Genomic DNA, 22,093 nt, shown 5'->3' with positions numbered 1-22,093 from the left:
GAAAAGAAAAAAAAAATGGCGAACACAAATGACGTTGGCAAGAATGAACAACATCTTCCACACAATAGTGAAGACAAAGATTTCCACACAGTGCTGACACATATATTGCCCATGATGGGTACAAGTGAACAACAAGTGAGTGTATGTACTGTAGTTAATACTGTATATAGTGTATATATATATTTTTTATATAAAATATGGGGCTACATAATATCATATTCAATATTATCTGTGCAATATCAACTAAGCCTTAAAAAGGGGTCCCAAGGGAATTAACCAGCAATTATGCAACCTTGGAAAACACCGAAAAAGCATAGACAAAGAAAAATTATAGAAAATCAATACATAAAATCTATCTGTCTATTGCCAGACGCCTCAATCCCGTTTGGGGTGGCCACAAACAAATCGCCTCCAAGACGCCCTGTCCCCCGCCATTTCACTGCCCTGCTCCCAACTCACATCCCCCCTCTCTCATATACCTCTCCACGCCATCCCTCCATCTCATCCTCGGCCTCCCCCTCCCTCTTCCCCCCTCGACCTCACTCACATACACTCTCTTCGTCAGTCTTTCACCCTCCATCCTCTCCACATGGCCAAACCACCTCAGTGTCTTCCTCATAATGCTCCCTATCACATCCACACCCACACCACAACGCTCCTTTATATCCTCATTCGTCAGCCTGTCTCTCCATGTGACTCCACAGGCTCCTCTTAAATAACTCATTTCCACTGCTCTCACTCTTGACTTGTGTCCTTCCAACAACGTCCAAGCTTCACTTATATACGTTAGAGCTGGTATCACAATACTGTCATGTAGTAACTTTTTCACTTCCATGCTCACTTCCCTGTTTCTTATCACTGCTTTCAAAGAACCAGCAACCTTTCTTCCCTGCTGTACCCTTTCAAGCACTTCACCCTCCAAACCTCCATCCTTACTCATCACACTACCTAAGTACTTAAACTTACTCACATTTTCCAATTCCTCACCATCCAACCTCGCTGTACATTCACTGACTTCACCTCTCTCAAAGACCATCACTTTACTCTTCCCTACATTCACCTTTAGATTCCATTTCTTACACACTCTCCCAAACTCATCCACCAAGTCTTGCAGCTCCCCTTCGTCTTCATTCAACAACACAGTATCATCTGCAAACAACAGTACAGGGAGTTTCCAAACATTATCCTCTCTCACCAGGGCCACTCCAACATCCACTACCCTACCTTGTACCTCTTTTATTACCCCATCCATGTACAGATTGAACAACCATGGAGACATGACACATCCCTGTTTCAACCCAACTTTCAAAGAGAAAAATTCACTTAGTTCACCATCCACACGCACTGCAGCCTTCGCACCATCGTACATACTTTTCACAGCATTCAACAACTTCCCATCTACTCCATATATTCTTAACACTTTCCACAATCCTTGTCTATCCACCCTGTCATATGCTTTCTCCAAATCCATGAAATCCGCATACAACTTCTTTCCCTTCTTTAGAAACTTTTCCACTAAAGATCTAAGAATGAATATTTGATCTACACAACCTCTTCTCTTCCTAAAGCCTCCCTGTTCTTCTCCAACTAATTTCTCTGTTCTTTCTCTAACTCTGTCAATAAGTATCCTACCATACACTTTTCCTATTACGGTATACTAAGAAGACAAATGCCCCTGTGATTACCACACACTTCTTTTTCCCCTTTTCCTTTGTACAAGGGAATTATCATACCTGACTTCCAATCCTCCGGGACTCTACCTTCCTCCCAGGCCAATCTGCACATCTTCCACATCCATTCTACTACATAAAATGAAAAAAGAAAAAGAAATACAGTAAGATCACATAAAAAACAAATGAAAATAGGTGTAAGTGTTTCTACAAATGCCAAAATACCACAAAACTCTTATAAGTGAAACAAAAAGCAAATTATTGTTCTCCACGAGGCAGTGGCAAGGCACATCATCACTAACATTGACTGCAGCATGACTGGATTAGCGATGTCAGGACTGCAGTTGCTACCGTACAATATTACTGTAATTCCTACAGTTACGTAATGACAAACGATTGGATTATGTTACAGTTGTTACAATTATGTAACTACAAACAATATGTACGGTAACAATTACAATACAGTTATGTACAATACAATTATTATGTGACATTACAATTATGTACAGTAACAACTGATACAATGTTCTATCTATTTATCTATCTATCTATAGCCCAACACCCTAATCCCGCAAAGAGTGGCCGCAGACAAAATGCCTCCAAGTCGCTCTGTCACCCACCATTTGACTACCCTCCCCCCAACTCACCCCCCCTCCCTCATATACTTCTCAACTCCATCCCTCCACCTCATCCTCGGTCTACCTCTCCCTCTCCCTCCCTCCATCTCACCTACATACACCCTCTTAGTCAGTCTTTCATTTTCCATTCTCTTCACATGTCCAAACCACCTCAGTGAAAATCTCATAATCTTTTCAACCACATCCACATCCACCCCACAACGTTCCTTCACTTCTTCATTCGTCAACCTGTCCCTCCACGTCACTCCACATGCTCCTCTCAAGTAACTCATTTCCACTGTTCTCACTCTTGACTTGTTCCCCTCTTGCAAGGTCCAAGCCTTGCTTCCATACGTCAGGGTAGGGATCACAATACTATCATGCAGTGACTTCTTAACTTCCACACTCACCTCCCTATTTCTCATCACTGCTTTCAGTGCACCAACAACCTTCCTTCCCTGCTGTACCCTTTCATGCACTTCATCCCCCAAAGTTCCATCCTTACTCATCACACTACCCAAGTACTTGATTGCACTCACATTCTCCATATCCTCACCATCCAACCTCACTGCACACTCTGTGACTTCATTCCTCTCAAACACCATAACTTTACTTTTGTTTACATTAACTTTCAGATTCTTCCTCCTACACACTGTCCCAAATTAATTCACCAAACCTTGCAACTCCCATTCATCTTCACTCAACAATACTGTATCATCAGCAAACAGCAACACCGGAATCTTCCAAATCTCACCCTCATTCATTAGAGCCACCCCCACATCCACTGCCCTACCTTGCACCTCCTTTACAACCCCATCCATGTATATATTCAATGTTACAATTATGTATTACTACAATGTTACTACAATATTACTGCAGTGGTACTAGAATTATGTTACACTTGCAACAGTTATGTAACTACAAACAATATGTAACAATTACAATTATGTACAATACAATTATTGTGTAACAATTCATACAATGTTAGTACAATTCTGTATTACTACAATATTACTACAATGTTAATACAATTATTTTACAGTTGCTACAGTTATGTGACTACAAATGATATGTAACAATTATAATGCAATTATGTACAATAAAAATAAAATTATATAACAATTCATACAATGTTACTACAAATCTGTATTATAAGAATCAATTTAACTCCACGTTGAGTACACCGCTTCCCGTCCGATCAGTGAAGTTAAGCAATGTTGGGTCTGGTTAGTACTTGGATGGGTGACCACCTGGGAACACCAGATGCTGTTGGCATCCCTATGTGTCAAGTGGGGTTGGTGGAGGATTAGTGCCCCTCCCTGTAAAACAATTAACTCTAAGCCCTTGACCACCCCGTTTGGGATACATGGCGTCTGGCAATGGATGGATGGAATTTAACTATACTGCATTTGTTCAATTATGTATTCAATTTGTTTAAAATGTAGTATGTTTCTAGAATATTATTGGGCCAGTACAATATTATCGTGAATACTATGTCTAGGCAATATTATAATCTATCTATCTATCTATTGCCAGACGCCTCAATCCCGTTTCGGGTGGCCACAAACAAATCGCCTCCAAGTCACCCTGTCCCCCGCCATTTCACTGCCCTGCTCCCAACTCACACCCCCCTCTCTTATATACCTCTCCACCCCATCCCTCCATCTCATCCTCGGCCTCCCCCTCCTTCTTCCCCCCTCCACCTCACTCACATACACTCTCTTCGTCAGTCTTTCACCCTCCATCCTCTCCACATGGCCAAACCACCTCAGTGTGTTCCTCATAAGGCTTCCTATCACATCCACATCCACACCACAATGCTCCTTTATATCCTCATTCGTCAGCCTGTCTCTCCATGTGACTCCACAGGCTCCTCTTAAATAACTCATTTCCACTGCTCTCACTCTTGACTTGTGTCCTTCCAACAACGTCCAAGCTTCACTTCCATACATTAGAGTTGGTATCACAATACTGTCATATAGTAACTTTTTCACTTCCATGCTCACTTCCCTGTTTCTTATCACTGCTTTCAGAGAACCAGCAACCTTTCTTCCCTGCTGTACCCTTTCAAGCACTTCACCCTCCAAACCTCCATAATCAATGGTATGTATTAATAAATTTGCATATGTCAAATGATGATTCCTGTTGGAGGACCGCCAGCTGGCATGACCGAGTGATGTCAGGACTCCATGTTATAATAATACAACTCATAGATAGATAGACAGATAGATAGATAGAAGCACCAAGCCAGGGTGTGAGTTAGGAAGTGTGTCAGCGAGAATCAACCAAAAGGAAATTAGCTTGCAACTCTTAAGTGAAGGAATGCTACAAGTGCACCGGAAGCTGTACATACAGTACACACAGACATACAGAGTTCTAGAAGCTTCCACGACAGTATAGCCCATGTGACATGACCCATGCTAAACGAGAATGTAGGAATCAGAGATCAGAAACGGGCTAGCCATAGAACCGACAGGTAGTGGGGAGAAGGAGGCTAGCAACAGGGGCAAGAGGGTGGCAGAGAGAGATAGAGTGAGACAGTGGGGAAGTAACACAGGGACTCTATACAGGTACTTCACTCGTGTGTGAGAGTCTTTGTTAATATTTCCAAGACAAATAAAAATAGTCCCATACTAATCTTTACCTCTCCTGTCATTGCATGAGAAAGGGAACGAAGATTATCTACTTCCAAAACAACCCATGTATAACAACCGCTCGTCCACCAGTCTAATATATGTATAATTGATCTACACACACTACAAGAACCTATGAAGTTTCTACACTTTCTCCTTTTTAATATACACCTTGCACAGATCAGATTATAATAAGTGATATCTATTGTTTCTTGTTTCTCGTCTATATTCATGTTCTGGAAGTAGTTGTACATTTTCCCATTGACAAGTATGTAATCAATTACACTGCCCTGATTACCTCTAGACCATGTGTAAATACCTGTACAGTTATTGTCGCAGTTTAGCAAGATTAATTTATATTCATTTATCCAGTCCGAGATTATTTTCCCATTTAGGCTATGTCAAGCTGTTGATGACCTAACATACCTGTATGCCCACTGAAGTCTCCCATGACTACTAGAGCCTCATCCTCTGCCTCATCCATATTTTTCTCTATCTCTTGTTTAATTGAAAAATTTCTCGTTTTGTCTTCTGTCCTAATTATGCTACAGAAAAGTATACTATAATTATTCTTATGCTTAGATCTAATATTTTTCCCTTTAGTACAAGGATATTTTTATTTTTCAAAGTCTCTTTTCTTAAATTAACCCCTAAACCACGGCCGTCGACAGGCCCCCCCCCCCCGTGTGGCGAGGTTTTATCGCGTACCTGTAGGAAAATATTTGCCAAAAATCAGAGATTAACCCTAGAACATTATAATTTTTATGGCAGATAGTACTTACATTCAGCTTTCTCCAGAGACAGGTGTTGAGCCTTCGTGGACTACCCAAGGACTTGTGGAGACTTGCAAAGTTGGGTAACAAAATCTTCACTTTCACACCTCCAGCAACCCGGTTTCCCCTCTACCACAGCCTCATTCTGTCACAGTAAACTTTATACTACAACGTACAGGTAGTTTGGAATCCGTATTTGTACAATAAGAACTGAAAATAAGGCTAAAATCAACGAAGCGTACGGCCGACATGCAGCGCGGCGGCGGTCTTCCCGTCACTCAACAAAGATTTTCATTTTCACAGCTAAAAACACGTATACTACATTATTTTCAATCATATTACTTCCAAAAAGATCACCACAGCGCACTTTTTATTCTGCCTTACGCCAGTCACTTTATTATCGTTCCTGTCGGCCACTCGCACTGACTCGGAAGAGCTAGAACTCGCCATAATGTCACTGTGAAAGCCTGCGGTAAACTGACGCCAAACAGGGGAAAACCGTGCGAAAAAAAGCTAGTGTGACAACTGGGGAAACAAGCATTTCCTATTAGCATAAACTGCTTGTGAGAGGAGAGCGCAGATTTACAGTTCTGAGCAGTCAGATTACTGCCATATATCACAGCCAGGCTGGCCGGGCCGCGAGGGGGGGAGGGGGGAAAAAAACGCGATACTTGGCAACAACGGAGGTCAGTAGTACAAAGGTAAAGTATGCTAATTGTAGCTAAAGGGTGGTGGTACTGATAGACAATACCAGCTGGAACATCCTTGCCCGCATTTATTCAAAATTAACTCGAATCGCAAACGCGACGATCCGCCGTTATGTCCTTTTTGGCGAGTGTCGCAAACGCGATGACCTGCGCTTCAGGGGTTAATGTCACTGTTTTGTTTATACAGAACCATTATACCTCCTCCTTTTTTGTCTTTTATTTCTCTCATGCTTCATTATGTTATTATATAGTTCAATTTTATTGTATTTTTGCTGTGTTTCTGTCAGACAGACTATATCTTGACTCTCTGCTGAGTTGCTGTACCTCTACTACCTTATGTCTACTTAACCCGTGTATATTAATTAAATGTTACCCCATATCCTTTTTCTTTTTTTCTTATTTCATCCTTCTGTACTGTATCAAGGTATGGTTCTAATTTTCTCTTCCTCTGTCCTCTCGTACTTTGCACAATCTTCCATTTTTTATATATAATCCTGTTTCTCCGTTAGCTTTTCTCTCATTTAACAATGTTGGGTCTGGTTAGTACTTGGATGGGTGACCGCCTGGGAACACCAGATGCTGTTGGCATAACGTTCTCCCTACTTGTCGAGTGGGGTTGGTGGAGGATTAGTGCCCCTCCCTGTAAAACAATTAACTCTGAGCCCTTGGCCACCCCGTCTGGGATACATGGCGTCTGGCAATGAATGAATGAATGAACTCTTGCCTCAGTCTTTTTTCAACCTGCCTTTCTTTCTCCGTCAGATCGTGAGATTCCTATTCGTTTCTTTGCCAGATCACTTTCATCTTTCAGCTTTTTTGCCCTCTTTACTACTGCCCATTTCTCAGTTGTGTCTGCTAGTTGCACCAATACAGGCCTATTTCTGTTATTGCCGTCTCTTCTGGGCTTTCCTAGCCTTATGACCTTAGTGACAGTAAACTCTACCTTATCTAATCCTAGAGAGTTCTCAAATATATTACAATACATAGCTGTGTCTTCATTCACTCTATATAATTTTCACTTTCTGACTCTGGGACGTTATACATCACTGTGTTGTTTTTCCTTCTAGCTTTATATTCTTCTTTCATATGTTCTAGTACTGTATCTCTTACTTTCTCAACAATATCTTCACTCACCAACAAATTGCTTCTAAACTGTTGAGTTACCTCTCTCGTAATTTCTCCTTTGCTGTTATCCACCTTCATGTTCAGTTTGTTTAATTTCTCCACCAGCTCTTCATTCTTCTTCTCCATGTTTTCTTCATATTATTTCTTAGTTTTGGTTTGCAAACTTGGCAGAACCATATAAGTTCCTTATGGTGTAGCGCTGCAACAACTTCCTTCAGCAGGCCAGCACCGATCAGCTGAGTGATAGCTCACATCCTAACTATGAGCATCTTTCCACTCGAACTAGCTGTTCGTCAGTATCTTGATAATTCTACTAAATCTACAAGAATGTGTCATAAAAAAGGCATGATGAAGAAATGTCAGAGTAACTCATCCATTTTAACAATCTGAGGAAAAGTTCTCTAATGATGATGATGATGATATTTTCACGTATAAAGGTGGCTGTCGCCATGCTTCAGAATTTTGTTAGTCCTTCAAGTATAGGTGTTTGTCATCCGGAAGGTGTGTAGTGAGACTCATCTGTACCTTTTACAATTATAAAGATTTAAGTTCAATTCCCCATGTCACTAACCAAGGAAAAACTGCCACTCTTCACCAAATTATTTAATTTTCGACATCAAAGTCGGTCTACTAAACTCCGTTTATTATATATGCCCTCTGTGTCACTAAAAGGAAGGGAGAAACTATAACAACATTATTTTAGTCACTGCTACAAGGAAGAGAGGCTGTATTATATGGTAGTCAAAGAAAATAAAAAAATGGTGGCCTGAGTCAACCATCTCGGTTTGGGGACGGTTATTAGTCTTTCCTTCCTTAAATATCGATAAGCTTTAATTTACATCCATTTCATGTATTTGTCAATTAAAACAAAATAAACAGTGTTATGAGAAACATGTAACGATTCTTCATTAAGAAATATTAGCACGACACGGCTGAAGATCGAACATTAGGATTACAAACAATAACAAACTCACTTGTGTCTACTGCCCCATTGGACCTGCTGTACAAAGATCACGGAAAATACGTTGCAGAGAAAAATGGACAGTGCCTAGACTGAAGTATTTCCTGAAGTCTAGAGGAATACCCTGTTCAGGCTACACCACTGGCGTGTTGTTTTGACTTTTGTACTGTATTTTGGAGCCCTCGGCATCGTCAGATTTCGGCCGGCGGTCTCGTCTCTGCGCGATTTCGGCTTTAAACATCGTACAATTTTCATATGAAAAACTTTGTAGATTTTCTTCAGCATTTTGGAGATGAAGCACTATTCTTTTAGAAAGCTAAATTATATGGGTTTCAAACAAAATGTGCAGCTAAAGACTTGTAAATGTGATGAATGCTGTCACACCCACTGTGCTTTCACAGCTTCTAGTAACGTTTTCCTGCATATACCGCATTAAATCATATCTAGGAAATTAGTATAACTACTAAAGAATAATATCATGAAGAACTTACGTACGGTATATCATTAAATATCACGGGAGAGATTTTTGAAGATATGCGATTTCTGTGGTCTCTGCAGGAGTAGCCCGATTTCCATATTGAACTAACTGGCGATCAATGGCAACTGTAGTCACCTGTAAAAGTAGGCATTAACATTCCGGGTTGCATAGAGAAAATTGTAATGTACGTTATAAAGAAATCTTTGTCAGTCGTTTAAGGGAAATTCTTACTTGTCAGAAAATACACAAAATATGATATTAAAAAAATCAAGTAGGATAATACTATACACAATTTATCGTTAATATTTTGTGGAATTTATTATAGAAAACGGATTTATTTAGCACAAATTTACTGGCGAGATGTGGCAACTCTCGGCTCTATATAAGCACAGGAGGAGGAACAATGGGCAGTGTTTACCGAACTTTCAGCAACGTAAGGTTAGTTGTGTGTGGGTTCTCTCGCTACCTTTTAACATTTAGTTATTTTCAAGTTCATTTGTCAAACATTTCCCCACGGCAGCTTACCTTATTTGTTAAAGTTGGAGGTCGCGTTATTTTACATTGCAAAAATTACACGTCCGTGTTTATGAATAATGGCATACTACCAAGTTCCTTTGGTTTGGAACAAATCAGCGTACTCCCTATCCCTAGATGTTAGTGTAAAGATAAAAGATGTGTGTGTCCCGTTTCAGATAGACACAGGGAGTTCGCTGACTACAGTCACAGGAAAATTTCTAGAACTTTATGGTTTAGCAGAAGTCTTGCATCAAAAGGATCACTTGATTAAAGGTCTTTTGTGTACAAATGTCGACATGGTGTTCCAGTCAGTAAGTGGTCCAGTAAGTGTTGCTGTGGATATTTATGTGGACAGGAAAGTTACTGAGCCCATTGCGCTCTTGGGCATGGACTTTCTCAAATCATGTTGTTGTGTATTTAACATGTGTGAGTCATGTCCAACGTTGTCACTGAGAATGCCAGAGACTAAACCTACAATCAGTATTGGTATCTATCGAAGACCAGTAAAGATTTGTAATAAAGTGTTTAATTGTTCCATTGATAGTGGAAGTCCTCTTAATTTAATACCATTACACGTTGCCAGACAACTTGGACTAAAGTTTGAAGTAGTATATCCACCGATTCCAATCAGCTTCCCGTTTATGAATAAACTGTACCAGTTGTGGCACTGTGTAACAAACGTACCAGTTTCTTTTAACGGTACCCAGCCTAATGTAGATTTTTATGTTTATACTGGTACTCTTGTAATCCTTGGTATGAGTGCTTTAGAAAATCAGACGCTTACATTTGAGCCAGATATTTTGTTCCAGGCAACTTTTCTTTGGAGGAGATTTAAATCTTTGTTTTTTGGTTGTTCGTCACCATCCTGAGTTTGATAGGCGAGATCAGAGAAACCATGCTGTACCCGCTGCCATGCTGCTTATCTCTTAAGCCCCAGCAGCCAGCCCCACACCTACCACCCAGAGAGTGGAAGACCATACATACACTTGAGGCCATAAATTCAGGAAAGGGTGGGGCACAAGAGACAGGTTGTCGGATGATGGAAGTAGTAAAATACAAGCCACTTTTTGGCATTAACCTACCCTGCCCTCTTATAGCAACTTGAGGAGGAGACATGTGGACTTGTATCGCTGTGTTCTGCCGACCATACCCCATTTCGACTGTCAGCTGGAGGACCTGCACAAAAAGCTGTATCCAGATCTGGTTGGCGACACCCAGTATCAATTCTACAGTTATGATACGGCCAAAAAGCATTGGTCGTGCTAGGGGTAGAAGTCATGTACGCCAATCCCAGCTTGTTGCTGGCATGGTGGCCTCATACATAAAATAATAATAGTAATGATAATGATGAGATTTTCACATATAAAGATGGCTGTCGCCATGCTTCAGAATGTTGTTAGTCCTTCAAGTATAGGTGTTTGTCATCCGGAAGCGCTAACGTGAGGAAGGTGTGTGGCAAGACTCACTGCCTTCTTTTGTTGTATTAGCGATCTGTACCTTTTACAACATTAAAGATTTATATTCAGTTCATTCGTGGTCACCTGTAAAAGTATGCACTGACATTCCGGGTTGTATATCGAACATTGTACTGTACGTTATAAAGAAATCTTTGTCAGTCATTTACGAGAAATTCTTTCTTGTCAGAATAAACACAAAATATGTTATTAAAAAAATCAAGCAGGATAATACTATACCGTACACAGTTTATCGTTGATATTTTGTGGAATATATTATAGAAAACAGATTTATTTAGCACAAGTTTACTGGCAAGATGTGGCAACTCTCGGCTCTTTATAAGCACAGGAGGAAGAACAATCGGCAGTGTTTACCGAACTCTCAGCAACGTAAGGTAATTAGTGTGTTGGTTCTCTCGCTACCTTTTAACATTTAGTTATTTCCAAGTTCATTTGTCAAACATTTCCCCACGGCAGCTTACCTTTTATGTTATAGTTGGAGGTCGCGTTATTTTACTTTGCAAAAATTACATGTCCGTGTTTATGAATAATGGCATACTACCAAGTTCCTTTGGTTTGGAACGAATCAGCGTACTCCCTATCCCTAGATGTTCGTGTAAAGATAAAAGATGTGTGTGTTCCATCTAGGGTAGACACAGGATGTTTGGTGACTATTGTCTCGGGAAAATTTCTAGAACTTTATGGTTTAGCAGAAGTCTTGCATCTAAAGGATCTCGTGATTAAAGGTCTTTTGTATACAAATGTCGACATGGTGTTCCAGTCAGTAAGTGTTGCTGTGGATATTTATGTGGACAGGAAGGTTACTGTGCCCCTTGCGCTCTTGGGCATGGACTTTCTCAAATCATGTTGTTGTGTATTTAACATGTGCGAGTCATGTCCAACGTTGTCACTGAGAATGCCAGAGACTAAACCTACAATCAGTATTGGTATCTATCGAAGACCAGTAAAGATTTGTAATAAAGTGTTTAATTGTTACATTGATAGTGGATGTTCTCTTAATTTAATACCATTACACGTTGCCAGGCAACTGGGACTAAAGTTTGAAGTAGTATATCCACCGATTCCAATCAGCTTCCCGTTTATGAATAAACTGTACCAGTTGTGGCAGTGTGTAACAAACGTACCAGTTTCTTTTAACGGTACCCAGCTTAATGTAGATTTTTATGTTTATTCTGGTCCTCTTGTAACCCTTGGTATGAGTGCTTTAGAAAATCAAACGCTTACATTTGAGCCAGGTATTTTGTTCCAGGCAACTTTTATTTGGAGGAGATTTAAATCTTTGTTCTTTGGTTGTTCGTCACCATCCTGAGTTTGATAGGCGAGAGCAGAGAAACCATGCTGTACCCGCTGCCATGCTGCTTATCTCTTAAGCCCCAGCAGCCAGCCCCACACCTACCACCCAGAGAGTGGAAGACCATACATACACTTGAGGCCATAAATTCAGGAAGGGGTGGGGCACAAGAGACAGGTTGTCGGATGATGGGAGTAGTAAAATACAAGCCATTTTTTGGCATTAACCTACCCTGCCCTCTTATAGCAACTTGAGGAGGAGATGTGTGGACTTGTATCGCTGTGTTCTGCCGACCACACCCCATTTCGACTGTCAGCTGGAGGACCTGCACAAAAAGCTGTATCCATATCTAGTTGGCGACACCCAGTATCAATTCTACAGTTATGATTCGGCCAAAAAGCATTGGTCGTGCTAGGGGTAGAAGTCATGTAGGCCAATCCCAACTTGTTGCTGGCATGGTGGCCTCATACATAAAATAATAATAGTAATGATAATGATGAGATTTTCACATATAAAGATGGCTGTCGCCATGCTTCAGAATGTTGTTAGTCCTTCAAGTATGGGTGTTTGTCATCCGGAAGCGCTAACGTGAGGAAGGTGTGTGGCAAGACTCACTGCCTTCTTTTGTTGTATTAGTGATGTGTACCTTTTACAACATTAAAGATTTATATTCAGTTCATTCGTGGTCACCTGTAAAAGTATGCACTGACATTCCGGGTTGTATATCGAACATTGTACTGTACGTTATAAAGAAATCTTTGTCAGTCATTTACGAGATATTCATTCTTGTCAGAAAATACACAAAATATGATATTAAAAAAATCAAGCAGGATAATACTATACACAGTTTATCGTTGATATTTTGTGGAATATATTATAAAAAACGGATTTATTTAGCACAAGTTTACTGGCGAGATGTGGCAACTCTCGGCTCTTTATAAGCACAGGAGGAAGAACAATCGGCAGTGTTTACCGAACTCTTAGCAACGTAAGATAATTAGTGTGTTGGTTCTCTCGCTACCTTTTAACATTTAGTTATTTCCAAGTTCATTTGTCAAACATTTCCCCACGGCAGCTTACCTTTTATGTTATAGTTGGAGGTCGCGTTATTTTACTTTGCAAAAATTACATGTCCGTGTTTATGAATAATGGCATACTACCAAGTTCCTTTGGTTTGGAACGAATCAGCGTTCTCCCTATCCCTAGATGTTAGTGTAAAGATAAAAGATGTGTGTGTTCCGTCTGGGGTAGACACAGGATGTTTGGTGACTATAGTCTCAGGAAAATTTCTAGAACTTTATGGTTTAGCAGAAGTCTTGCATCTAAAGGATCTCGTGATTAAAGGTCTTTTGTATACAAATGTCGACATGGTGTTCCAGTCAGTAAGTGTTGCTGTGGATATTTATGTGGACAGGAAGGTTACTGTGCCCCTTGCGCTCTTGGGCATGGACTTTCTCAAATCATGTTGTTGTGTATTTAACATGTGCGAGTCATGTCCAACGTTGTCACTGAGAATGCCAGAGACTAAACCTACAATCAGTATTGGTATCTATCGAAGACCAGTAAAGATTTGTAATAAAGTGTTTAATTGTTACATTGATGGTGGATGTTCTCTTAATTTAATACCATTACACGTTGCCAGGCAACTGGGACTAAAGTTTGAAGTAGTATATCCACCGATTCCATGCAGCTTCCCGTTTATGAATAAACTGTACCAGTTGTGGCAGTGTGTAACAAACGTACCAGTTTCTTTTAACGGTACCCAGCTTAATGTAGATTTTTATGTTTATTCTGGTCCTCTTGTAACCCTTGGTATGAGTGCTTTAGAAAATCAAACGCTTACATTTGAGCCAGGTATTTTGTTCCAGGCAACTTTTCTTTGGAGGAGATTTAAATCTTTGTTTTTTGGTTGTTCGTCACCATCCTGAGTTTGATAGGCGAGATCAGAGAAACCATGCTGTACCCGCTGCCATGCTGCTTATCTCTTAAGCCCCAGCAGGCAGCCCCACACCTACCACCCAGAGAGTGGAAGACCATACATACAGTTGAGGCCATAAATTCAGGAAGGGGTGGGGCACAAGAGACAGGTTGTCGGATGATGGGAGTAGTAAAATACAAGCCATTTTTTGGCATTAACCAACCCTGCCCCACTATGGCAACACGAGGAGGAGACGTGTGGACTTGTATCGCTGTGTTCTGCCGACCATACCCCATTTCGACTGTCAGCTGGAGGACCTGCACAAAAAGCTGTATCCAGATCTGGTTTGGTGACACCCGGTATCAATTCTACAGTTATGATTCGGCCAAAAAGCATTGGTCGTGCTAGGGGTAGAAGTCATGTAGGCCAATCCGAGCTGGTTGCCAGCATGGTGGCCTCATACGTAAAATAATAATAGTCATGATAATGATGAGATTTTCACATATAAATATGGCTGTTGCCATGCTTCAGAATGTTGTTAGTCCTTCAAGTATGGGTGTTTGTCATCCGGAAGCGCTAACGTGAGGAAGGTGTGTGGCAAGACTCACTGCCTTCTTTTGTTGTATTAGTGATCTGTACCTTTTACAACATTAAAGATTTATATTCAGTTCATTCGTGGTCACCTGTAAAAGTACGCACTGACATTCCGGGTTGTATATCGAACGTTGTACTGTACGTCATCAAGAAATCTTAGTCAGTCATTTAAGAGAAATTCTTTCTTGTCAGAAAATACACAAAATATGATATAAAAAAATCAAGCAGGATAATACTATACACAATTTATCGTTGATATTTTGTGGAATTTATTATAGAAAACAGATTTATTTAGCACAAGTTTACTGGCGAGATGTGGCAACTCTCGGCTCTTTATAAGCACAGGAGGAAGGGCAATCGGCAGTGTTTACCGAACTCTCAGCAACGTAAGATAATTAGTGTGTTGGTTCTCTCGCTACCTTTTAACATTTAGTTATTTCCAAGTTCATTTGTCAAACATTTCCCCACGGCAGCTTACCTTATATGTTATAGTTGGAGGTCACGTTATTTTACATTGCAAAAATTACACGTCCGTGTTTATGAATAATGGCATACTACCAAGTTCCTTTGGTTTGGAACGAATCAGCGTACTCCCTATCCCTAGATGTTCGTGTAAAGATAAAAGATGTGTGTGTTCCGTTTAGGGTAGACACAGGATGTTTGGTGACTATAGTCTCGGGAAAATTTCTAGAACTTTATGGTTTAGCAGAAGTCTTGCATCTAAAGGATCTCATGATTAAAGGTCTTTTGTATACAAATATCGACATGGTGTTCCAGTCAGTAAGTGGTCCAGTAAGTGTTGCTGTGGATATTTATGTGGACAGGAAGGTTACTGTGCCCCTTTCGCTCTTGGGCATGGACTTTCTCAAATCATGTGGTTGTGTATTTAACATGTGTGAGTCATGTCCAACGTTATCACTGAGAATGCCAGAGACTAAACCTACAATCAGTATTGGTATCTATCGAAGACCAGTAAAGATTTGTAATAAAGTGTTTGTTACATTGATTGTGGATGTTCTCTTAATTTAATACCATTACACGTTGCCAGACAACTGGGACTAAAGTTTGAAGTAGTATTTCTGTCACGGGGTTTTTATAATATCACGGTATTTTTAAAAATAAATGGTTAAATATTTTTTAATTGATAATAATATTCAATAATATTGAAGAGCAGAGACAATGATTGTCTTGCTACATCAAGCAACGATTACTTTACGCTGACTTGCTACGATTCTCTAAGAACGAGAATTTATAAACTTTCTCAACAGTACACAGCAGAGACTAATTACTCACAATTGCTGAATTACTGTACTGTTAGCCTCTGGAGAAAGTTACTTCACCCCTGACAATAAATAACTAATACTAATAATAATATCAGGTCCTTGCTGATGCATAAACTCCTAGGTGGCACAACGGATTTTAAGTTAATACAAGACTGGTCTAAGTACCAGTTATGAATAGTAAAACGTCTATGCAAGCTAGAAGCTATGTGGGAAATAAGCTTAATTACGGAGAAATGAAACAAGAGTTTACTTTACATTAAGCTCAAGGAAAAGAACTGTTAAATTTATTAATTACAAAAAATAAATTTAACGTTACATTTCAAATCAAATCAATGAGACGCACTCACTCACTCGCACAAAAGCTAAATACTTACGCCTAGGAAAAACACCTTAATTAAACTCTTAAACTAGGATTACAAAAAGGAAATACCGGTCGATGAATGCTGTGTATCACCCGGGAGTGGGAGGACTGGATTAACTGTCTCAGTGGAGCTTGGGTGCTAGTGACCTCTCACACTTCTTGGAGCACAGGACCTTCCTCTGTCACAACAAACACTCGACTGAGTAAGTCGTGGGAACAAAAGCGGAGCACTAGGCCGCATTTTTAACGGTCAAGTGCAAGCAGGGGCGAACAATAAAGAAAATAATAGTATCGCTCAGTACAGCACTTAGTGATGTGCATTAAATCGGTCACTTCTGAAAACAGTGACGAATGTTTTGAAAAGTGTACCCCGAAATGGAGGGAGAAACGGTTAACTGAGCGATACACAGTGAGTTTTCCACTAATAGTTCGTGGCTTCTCACAAAAGGGAAATGTCGCGAATTGATTCGTGACATTACGCCCCTACAAAAATTAAATTTTTTCCTTATGGGAAAAAATTTGTGGATATATATATGTATATATATATATATGTACACATCCTAAGTCATTCACACAAGATTCACACGGTGGTGTGTGTGCTATCCTGCTACAGGAGAAAGTCGCAGTCGCCAGTGAGCAAAAAAACCTCGTATTTACGTTAATAGAAGCAAGCTTGAGGGAAAAACTCCGTGACGACGGTGAAAATCCTGTACTCAGGTCAAACTGAGCGAAACGTCGCTACATTTACACTGACAACTAATTGTTGTGTAGCGTGGTGTATGTAATACACGGTGTAGGTGTGACAGTTGTAGTGTAACTGTACCTACGTGTAAAATGACACAGTAAATAATATATGGCGATGACGATGGCAGAGGAGAAGAGGCGGCAGCGTGCGGCAGACGATCAGCTGGCCTGCACAGCAAAACTGCTACACCCATTGCTGAACCTGCAAAACCAATTAAGGTGGAGCATCAAAAGTGTCAATGAGACAAAATTCTTATTACGTACAATAACTCTCTCTGCCTAGCAATCAGTACATGCTACGAAAAGTACACTCGAGGTCGCCATTAATTTTAGCACACGATTAGTGTCAGCAAGTTGAGAATCCCTGTGCAAACTCGGGTCTTCCATAGCCTCGAACTGCACACGGGTCCTCAACCTGTGCCTTAACCTACAGTTCTTATATTAATATCGGGAAGCTGAGAATCCTTGTGCAAACTTGGGTCTTCCATAGCCTCAAGTCGCCTCTGCGGAGTTCTCTGTCGAACTTCCCCCTTAACCTACAGTACTTATATTAGTATCAGGGAGCTGAGAATCCTTGTGCAAACTCGGGTCTTCCATAGCCTCGAGTCGCCTCTGCGGAGTTCTCTCTCAAACTTCCCCCTTAACCTACAGTACTTATATTAGTATCGGGGAGCTGAGGATCCTTGTGCAAACTCGGGTCTTCCATAGCCTCGAGTCGCCTCTCAACTTCCCCCTTAACTTACGGTACATAATATGTATGTACAGGCCCTGGACATAATGTGTCCTGTGGGGCCAATGGGCGAGACGTCAGGTCTGCACCCACTTCACCACTACCCTGTCTCTCAACTGACTCAGAGATTACAGGTGTGGTTATGAATGGCACAGGAAGGGCATGTCCCTGATTAGTGGTGATACTTTGGCACACACTGCAGGAACGGACAAAACTATCTATGTCTCGTCCCATCCCTGGCCAGAAAAAGTCAGCTCGGATATGGCCCTGGGTCTTCCTTTTGCCCATGTGACCTCCTGAGGCTGAACAATGACCCCATTGTAACACTGCTAGGCGGTACTTGGCGGGAACGACAAACTGCAGTCGAACCTCGCCCTCGGGTGTTCGTGACTCACGGTAGAGCCGTCTTTGTTTACGAAGGAACTTGGCTCGACCTCCCCGTGAATACTTTATCACTCGACCCTTTTGTTTGTTCTGCACGGTTGCAAGTGTCGGGTCAGAATGTTGTTCTTGCACAACAAGTTGACTACACATCAGATCTTGCGGCGATTCAGTGATCACTGGGGTGACACAGTCTGGAGCCTCAGCCATGGCTCGTGTTACCGCAGCAGCCGAAGTCTGAGTAGCGTCATCGGAGCAACTATCCTTGACTCCATTAATATTGCTTACTATAAAGTCAAATAGAGGCTCTGGCATGACAACTGCAAGTGTCGTACCAGTATAAAATGGAGATGCCACCTGGATACATGCCTCAGGGAACAATCTCACTGATCCATCAATAAGCTTTGCATGGATCTGTCGACCTGTATACTGCTCAGGCCGAACTAAACTCTGCTTAACAGAGCAACCTGAGGAACCATTGTCTCTCAGGACCTTCACAGGAATGTCTCCCACAAACCCTGGCTGAACAAGGAAGGTACTGTCACCTGTGGGAGGGCCTGTGGAGGAAGCAGCTAGCCATTCATGAGGCTGCTGAATTGATGTGGCAAACATTGTGCCTTGAGGGTTATATACTTGAGAAGATGGAACATTGGCCATCTGTGGAGGGGGGTTCACTGTCACTGTGGGACTAGTGAACTGTGGGGAAGTACCCACACTGGTAGGGACGTGACCACCGTGCTGCTGCTGAGGAATGAAGGCTGCGTTCGCTTCCTGCCTCTTTTGAGCTGGTGGTGAAAAAGTTTGTCCCGACGGTCGGTTGCGTGGCTGATACTGCTGCTGGTTAGGGTACTTGTTGTACCTCTTCCACTCAGGTTTCTGAGTGTTTTGCCCCTGGTCCTTCCACTGCGGTTTTGGACCTTGACCATTACTCTTAGAATGACCTTGGTGCTGGGATTCAGTCTGAGACGGCTTCCCAGACTTGGCAGTATCTTTTCTGCTCCAGGTGTTTTGCTTACGAGCTTGATACCCGTATGCAGTAAAGAATGCGTCAGCCTTCTCTGCCATTTGGCTGGCATCTTTCACCTGGCAGATCTTAAGCTGTGCTATGAGCTCAGCAGGCCACGACCTCTCTAGCTGTGTACGCAGCATAAGGTCAATTATCCCCTCACACGTGGAAGGAGTTTCATCTTTCTCCATCCACTCATTTAAGTAAGCTGTGAGACGATCAAGGAACTGAACAGCTGTCTCCTTGTCTTGGAGACGAGCTCGCATGAACTGAACTTTGGCGTCGTCTACTGTGAGACCATACGCCTTAATGAGTGCAGCTTTCATCTCATATGTGAGATTGTCTCCATGAATTCTGTGGAGAATATCGAGGGCAGGGCCCTCAAATAGGCTAAGAAACTGAAGCCGCTTAGGGGCCTCATCCAGTTGATATAAGTCTGCCATGTCCTCAAAACGAGCTATGTACGGCTCGATTCGCTCGCTTTCCTTGTATGAAGGAAGTTTGATGCGTGGGGTCGCCAGGACATGTGCAGGGGAAACGCTCGTGGAGCTTGGACCAACTGCAGCAGACGTGTCTGAAGCCAAGGAATCTCGCTTGAGCTTCATCATTTCATATTCGTGTTTTTCACGTGCTTCTCGCTCCGCACGTTCGTGCTCTCATTCTCTCTCGCGTTGTTCACGCTCGTATTCGCGCTGTTCTCGCTCTTGTACTAGTTCGAGTTCGCGCTGTTTTTGCTCATGTTCGCGCTGTTCTCGCTCATATTCGCGCTGTTCTCGCTCGTATTCGCGTTGTTCTCGCTCACGTTCACGAACGTCTTTCTCACGTTCTTGCTCGTAATTAAACCGTGAGAGAACGTAACTCTGTATTTTCTCTGGGTCTGAGAGACCCATATCTTTGGCTTCCTGTACATAAGCACTGGCTGCCATGGCACTAATTTATTAAGCAAACGAATGCTAATAATACAAATAAATAATACAGACACAAGCTAGTGGTGACCAGTCTTATCTAGTTAACTGGCAAAGAATATATCAAAAATGTAAATGACTGGGAAGACTCAATAATAAACACAATGGGTACGCCGACTTCCCAGGAGCGAATAAAATCGTCTGGCATTACCAAGAATAAACTAGAGTTAAGTATTCTATTGATTAATAAAGCAAAATTCACTCGCTAAATTAAGGGTAAACACCAGTAAGCTTGTGCCTATAAACTTTAATGATAAATACCTAAATATGAATGAGTGAGCACTATCTTGTGAATAGCTTTAGACCTAGGAGTTAATATCCTGGAATGAGGTCGCCAATTGTCACGGGGTTTTTATAATATCACGGTATTTTTAAAAATAAATGGTTAAATATTTTTTAATTGATAATAATATTCAATAATATTGAAGAGCAGAGACAATGATTGTCTTGCTACATCAAGCAACGATTACTTTACGCTGACTTGCTACGATTCTCTAAGAACGAGAATTTATAAACTTTCTCAACAGTACACAGCAGAGACTAATTACTCACAATTGCTGAATTACTGTACTGTTAGCCTCTGGAGAAAGTTACTTCACCCCTGACAATAAATAACTAATACTAATAATAATATCAGGTCCTTGCTGATGCATTAACTCCTAGGTGGCACAACGGATTTTAAGTTAATACAAGACTGGTCTAAGTACCAGTTATGAATAGTAAAACGTCTATGCAAGCTAGGAGCTATGTGGGAAATAAGCTTAATTACGGAGAAATGAAACAAGAGTTTACTTTACATTAAGCTCAAGGAAAAGAACTGTTAAATTTATTAATTACAAAAAATAAATTTAACGTTACATTTCAAATCAAATCAATGAGACGCACTCACTCACTCGCACAAAAGCTAAATACTTACGCCTAGGAAAAACACCTTAATTAAACTCTTAAACTAGGATTACAAAAAGGAAATACCGGTCGATGAATGCTGTGTATCACCCGGGAGTGGGAGGACTGGATTAACTGTCTCAGTGGAGCTTGGGTGCTAGCGACCTCTCACACTTCTTGGAGCACAGGACCTTCCTCCGTCACAACAAACACTCGACTGAGTAAGTCGTGGGAACAAAAGCGGAGCACTAGGCCGCATTTTTAACGGTCAAGTGCAAGCAGGGGCGAACAATAAAGAAAATAATAGTATCGCTCAGTACAGCACTTAGTGATGTGCATTAAATCGGTCACTTCTGAAAACAGTGACGAATGTTTTGAAAAGTGTACCCCGAAATGGAGGGAGAAACGGTTAACTGAGCGATACACAGTGAGTTTTCCACTAATAGTTCGTGGCTTCTCACAAAAGGGAAATGTCGCGAATTGATTCGTGACAATTTCCACCGATTCCATGCAGCTTCCCGTTTATGAATAAACTGTACCAGTTGTGGCAGTGTGTAACAAACGTACCAGTTTCTTTTAACGGTAATCAGCTTAATGTAGATTTTTATGTTTATACTGATACTCTTGTAACCCTTGGTATGAATGCTTTAGAAAATCAAATGCTTACATTTGAGCCAGGTATTTTGTTCCAGGCAACTTTTCTTTGGAGGAGATTTAAATCTTTGTTTTTTGGTTGTTTCGTCACCATCCTGAGTTTGATAGGCGAGATCAGAGAAACCATGCTGTACCTGCTGCCATGCTGCTTATCTCTTAAGCCCCAGCAGCCAGCCCCACACCTACCACCCAGAGAGTGGAAGACCATACATACAGTTGAGGCCATAAATTCAGGAAGGGGTGGGGGACAAGAGACAGGTTGTCAGATGATGGGAGTAGTAAAATACCAGCCATTTTTTGGCATTAACCTACCCTGCCCTATTATA

General features: G+C 41.3%; 1 protein-coding gene and 1 pseudogene across 1 annotated transcript in view; one reads left to right on the top strand and one right to left on the bottom strand.

Moving 5' to 3' along the window:
- Nucleotides 1-22,093, bottom strand: part of LOC145393981 (uncharacterized) — a 329,636-nt gene that overhangs the window by 106,864 nt on the left and 200,679 nt on the right. The window lies entirely within an intron of this gene.
- On the top strand, nt 3,445-3,562 carry LOC145394262 (5S ribosomal RNA; annotated as a pseudogene).

This window comes from Coenobita brevimanus, chromosome 26 (assembly GCF_032717465.1).
Source record: "Coenobita brevimanus isolate Jiangsu-jjx chromosome 26, ASM3271746v2, whole genome shotgun sequence".
Taxonomy (NCBI): domain Eukaryota; kingdom Metazoa; phylum Arthropoda; class Malacostraca; order Decapoda; family Coenobitidae; genus Coenobita; species Coenobita brevimanus.
Note: the sequence above shows the minus strand (reverse complement) of the source record. Positions and strands in the feature narration are given on the sequence as shown.